This window comes from Sminthopsis crassicaudata, chromosome 3 (assembly GCF_048593235.1).
Source record: "Sminthopsis crassicaudata isolate SCR6 chromosome 3, ASM4859323v1, whole genome shotgun sequence".
NCBI classification, from domain to species: Eukaryota; Metazoa; Chordata; class Mammalia; order Dasyuromorphia; family Dasyuridae; genus Sminthopsis; species Sminthopsis crassicaudata.
In genome coordinates, this window is record NC_133619.1 from 415,515,616 (window position 1) to 415,521,620 (window position 6,005).

Sequence of the window (6,005 nt, forward strand, 5' to 3'; positions counted from 1 at the left end):
ATGATCAAATACAAAATGTTTATAACCTTTCTCATCTTACTCCCCAAATGTACTCCTTGATCCAGTAACATTGGCTTTCTAGCTATTCCACATACAAGACATTCAATCTCTTGGCTCTATGCATTTTATCTGGCAATCCCCCATGCCTGGAATGCTCTTATTTCTCAATTCCCCCTTCTGATTTTCTGACTTCCTTTAAGTTCCAACTAAAATCCTACTTCTTATAGGAAACCTTTAACATATATATATATATATATATATATATATATATATAGTGTTGTTTATATTTGTTTGTAAGTTCCTTGAGAATGAGGATTGTTTTTCAGCTCTTTTTGTATCCCCAGTACGTAACAGAAGGCTTGGTACATAGTATTTAATAAATGTTTATTGATTGCTTGATTACCTCTTTCAGGCTCAATTTCCTCATCTATGAAAGGAGAGTGTGAACTAGATTTTCCTGAGACCCTTCCAAACTCTAGATCCAGGGGTAAGTGATGATAGTGAAGCCTCTGGCACAGATACATTGCTGATGCCATGTATGTTGGGAGCCCTTAGTTCCATTCAGTTCTCTTCAGCTCAGTCCTTCGTCTCCAATTGGATATTTATACCTGGAAATATTTCTTGGATCCAGAGGAAATGTTTTCTCAGAACAAGAAACTATAACAAACTAAACAGGACCTGAGAAAAATGATGATTTAAGAAGAAAATGGTTCAGGCCTGAGGGCTACTTATGAGCTTTTCCAGCATCAAATGTTCTCATGAATAATCTCTCCTTTCCTCCAGAAAGCAAATTTCTCTGGAGGTCAATATCTATTTTCATATGGAATGTGTAATCCTGAACTGACCACTCCTACATCAATCTGTGCGATACCCTTTGGGCCTGGCAGCAGCCTTGATATTAGAAACATTAGAACCGCAAGAAGATAGTGGGCTCCCAGGCAATGACTGATACTGCCCACCTTTTTAGCACTGGCTCCAGAAGTACTTAGCCTGTAGAGACCAGCATTGAGAAGTAATGTGTTTAGGCCAGAAAAATTCCCTACAGGTAGACCTATCCATAAATGGAACGAACTATGTGGGAAGCTATGCAATTGAAAAGTATTCCTCTACCTGTTAGAATCCCTAACTATCTTTAAAGCTCAGCTCAAGAGCCATAAACATATGACCCTCCAGCTGCTAGTGCTTGCTTCTCACCCCTGAAATTTCTCTGTAGGTGTGGTAGGCCTTCTTCCAATTATTGTTTCATCGCTGTGAGAGCTAAGGGGCTTCCAGAATTTCCTATGGGAGAAACTGGAAAGACTGAGATAAGACCTTTCACATAGGGGATTTCATATTTCCTTTAGTCTTAAAAGAGACCATATTCATAGATACAGAGAGGTAGAAATTCTGAGTCAACCTCCTACAAAAGCAAGGGTTAACTGACTTTGGCAGTTATTCAAGAGATAAGTAGCTGTGAGACATAGCAAGTTTGAGATACTGAGATCCTTGCCATACAGTATCAATGGCTGTAGCTTATTCTACTCAGCTCCCTTTTGTGTACTGTCTTCCCCCATTAGATTATAAGCACATAGTAGGCACTCAATAAATATTTATTGCATACTGTACAGTAATAGAGATTGTCAGTTTTTGTGAAAACTGAAGGATTATCAAGGAGGTCAAATAGGAAATCTCTCTCCTTGGGACTTCTCTGCTTTTCCCTTCTGCATAGTCTGTGGGAAGACATGGTGAAAATCTCCCTGGATGTCTGGTTACACTTACTAGAGAGGAGAGTGGCTGGGAAACATTTCAGAAGACGGCTAAGCAGAGAGCTCCACGTGAAAAGCCATAAGAGATTTCTTGTATTTTTTGCTATATGGCCTAAATATGTTGCTTGCATGCCCCTGGTGAACATGCAGGGTATTCACATAGAAGGGACATTCCAGATGCAGGGTCAGTGGTAGAGCCATAAATTTTCCACTTAAAATATTCTAAGTCAGATTTTATATCATATATTTAGAAACTGATTGGATGTATTTTTACTTGCCTGGCTGCATATGTGAGATAGGAGAGACTCAAATCAGTGCCAGAGAGACTGCAGGAAGAACACCTGGCTGGTACCTTGAGCACAGCAACCCATTCTGACAATTCACTATGATATTATACTCTCTTCCAATATAATTTATGTAGCAAAATATCTTTATTGTCTCAAGTAAGGCAACACATGAGCCAATCTGAGATGTTTAAACTATTGCAGTGTACCAAGAGTAAATATAAAATAAATATGCAGCTCACAGGTGTGTATATATATATAAGCATGCATACATATACAGTATTCTCTCTATATTATATTCAATATAGACATACAATGTGATGTGTGTATATATGCATGCAAAAATCATAATATATCTTATATGTTGAATATCCATGTGCACATGTACACACATGTATATAGCATATATTCAGACAAAGGTACAGTGCACAAATATATATGAAATGCAACAGTATGCATGTACGTATGTATAAGTACACCTATTAGTATATTGTAGGTGTATGTATATGTATGCACATATACATACATATATATACAACATATACATGTAAAATATATATTTCAATTTGTATGTGTCATTTCTTCCTTGGAAGCAAAAATAGTTTCATTTTTAATTCTGTATTTTCAACATTCATTTCAGCATATAGTGCCTGGCACATTTTTAAAATTGTTATTTGGATCTGTGATTTCACTGTTGCAGGGAATTTTGGAGAGAATTTCTTCTAATCCAGATTTACAATATTCTAAAGCTTACAGTGAACGAGGGCAGTGAGAGAATAAATGCCCAGTGTTCTGTGACATGTATATGTATAGTATGTAGTAGAGATATCTCTTGAAACCAGGTCTTTTTAACACCAAAATCAGCTCTCTAACCACTAGACCAAGATAATAGGCACTTAATAATTGCCTGTTGAATTAATGATTAAATCTCATTCATCATCAGTTTCCTCAACTGTAAAATGGGGATACTTCCCAGGGTTCTTGTGAGAGTCAGGGTTAATATTTGTAAAATGCTTAGCACAATGCCTGGTATGGAATAGGCAATTAATAAATATTTCCTTCTTCCCTTCCTCTCTTCTCTCCCTCTCTTCTTTCCTTCCCTCTCTTCTTTCTTTTCCTCCTTTTTCCTTCCTTCCTTCCTTCCTTCCTTCCTTCCTTCCTTCCTTCCTTCCTTCCTTCCTTCCTTCCTTCCTTCCTCCCTCCCTCCCTCCCTCCCTCACTCCCTTCCTTTTTATCTTTCTTCCTTCCTTCTTTCCTTCTCATAACAACTTGCTGTCATTGTTAAAGCCTAAAAAATCGCAAGACAAACTTTTCTTTATATTCCTAAAAAGGGCAAACATGTTAAGATTTTAAAAATAATAATAAATAAATATATAAGATAAACTAAATTTAAATCACAACTGTTTGGCTCAATTTAGGTTATCTCCACTCTCCATCTAGGGACCTGGAGGATTAAATGTCTGGTGGCTACAAGAAGGTTGGGGGCTGGGAAGGGAAGGGAGAAATGTATGCATGACATTTGAGTTGAGTCCAGGATTTCAGAGCTTAGAAGAAAGTACCCTAGGGAACTCTGAAAAATAATGAGTAATGACTTTAGATAGGGAAAATAGGCCAAGATCTGTGACTCCTCCCAAGTATTCTCCTCAGTCAGGTTGGGCAGCATAAACTTAAAATGCTATTTAATGTAGTTTCATTACATTCCACAAGACAAAAGTCTCTTTATCTATTGTCCTCCCTCTGAGGCTCTGTCCAAATCCACATGTATCTTAACAGATCATGGTATTGTAGCCCAGATTCCTTGCACACAGCTCCCGACCACCACCACCACCTGAGATTCTGATGCCCCACACCAACAAGGGAGGATTCCCAAAAGACAGAACAATTAGACTGGAGGATATATGAAAATGTAATGATGTTGAGCACTTTCTCTAGTGGGGCCCTGGCTTTACCCACAGTGAAATAATTTCTGAAATAATAACAGCAGTCACACTTCAGTGCTTTTCATATTTGTAACTCAGGATAATCAGGAAAGTAACAAGAAAAATAATGTCCCTTTCCCAGCAAGGAGTTACATAGCAGAACCCAGCCTTTTTGTTATTGTTTTTACCTCAGTGAATGAATGGATTTGATAACAGTGCCCTCTTCTGGAAATGAGCAGTCCTCACATAATAAGTTGAAATCAAAGAATTTAGGAAACTGGATGCTGTAAAATTTTCAGATTTAGTAAGCAGGAATTAATGTCATCAGGTAAAATGAATGGTAGACTTAGACATTTTTCCCTACCTTACCATCATTGCCTGCCATGACATGTCAGTTGGGACCATCACCTAGACCAGTATTCCAGACTCTGGCCCTGAGTCACTGTGCTCTGCTGGGTCTTAGTATGCCTTTATTTTCTCTTTATTATCTTCTCCCTGGCTGATGAGCATGTGCTCTAGTCCATTGCTCTCTAGCTCCCCTTTACACGTTGCCTTCCTCCATTAAAATGTTAAGTTCCTTGAGGGAGCTTTGTACCCCCCACTCAGCACAGTATCTGCCCATATAGTACATACTTAAATACTCTGTCCTCAGATATGATAGGCAGGGACCTTCTACAGGGTCTAAGTCAATATTCTTCTCTGAAAATCATGGAAGGCATGAAGGATGGGCGGGGGGAAGTTTAGGAAGAAATCAAACGAAAAAAAGACTTCACTGGTTTTAATGAAACTCAATCTGTTTTCTTGACCATCTTGCTTATTCTACTGATTTTCTCTTCCATTGAAACTACAATAAGAAGATAACAGCCTGGCCATTTCCTGGGCAGCCTTATCATTCAAATACCCTGAGGTGCACTGTAACCAAATAATCAACCAAGTTATTAAAGCGTGCAAGTGAACCATAAGCTTCTATAAAAGTAAATGACCTCAGTGGGGATACAGATCCTTGCCCATTATTGTTTAGGGGCATTGCATAAGACCCAACTGAGGCTATTTTTCAAGGGCCAAGAGCACAGGGCACTAAGCAGCAAGATCATGAAAATCTTCAGTCTTTCCCTAGGGAGACTGAGTTGGAAACTAAAGTAAGATTTGGTCTTCACCAGATCTAGCCCCATTTCAAGTTCAACTGGGTTTGGGGAACTGCTATAGGTCAAAGGAAAGTGAGCTCCTTGAAAGCAGGAACTATTTTTTTTTTTTTTTTGCCTCTTCTGTATTCCGAACTTCAGTGTCTACACTCAATAGACCTTTAAGTGATTGGTGGCTAACTGACCAATTAATATAATACAATCAAAGAAGCCCTCTTTTCCCCGGGAGATTGTTCTATCGATGACCTGGCTATTCTGGTCTCTCAACATAGGCAACAGGTCCTTTGGCATAGCTCAGTCCAAGAGTACCAAGAATAAATAGCAGGCCATCCACTTCCAGTTATCACCCACACCCCCAGCAGTGATATCTGACTAAAACAAACCAATTAAAGTTAAAACGGCAGAGTGTTAGCATTTTGGGGAAATAATACAGGCTCAAATAAAAATCCCATGAAAATTATTATGGTAATAAAAAGGCAGAGAAGAGGAGATGGGAGGAATGGAAATAATAATAAAAATACATTTATATATTTCTTTATAACAATATTGGGAAGTGAATAGTATAAGTATTATTTATATTTTAAGTATGAAGAAAATAGATTTAGAAAAGGAAAGTACCTCAGAGACCATCTTAGAAAAGAAACTAAGGTCCTTGGAGTTTGTCAATTAGTCAGACAATTAGCATTTTTAATCACCTACAGTTAGGCACTAAGCTAAGTACAGGAGATACAAAGAAAGAGGGGGTGAGAGAAAATAGTTCCTACCCTCAAAAATCACCCAGGGTAATAGAAGGCAATATGTAAACAACTATGTATAAATAAGCTATAAACATGATACAATAGGGAAGGCACTGAAGAAGGATTGGGAAAATCTTCTAGCAGAAGATAGGAGTTTAGCTGGGATTTCAAGGAAGCC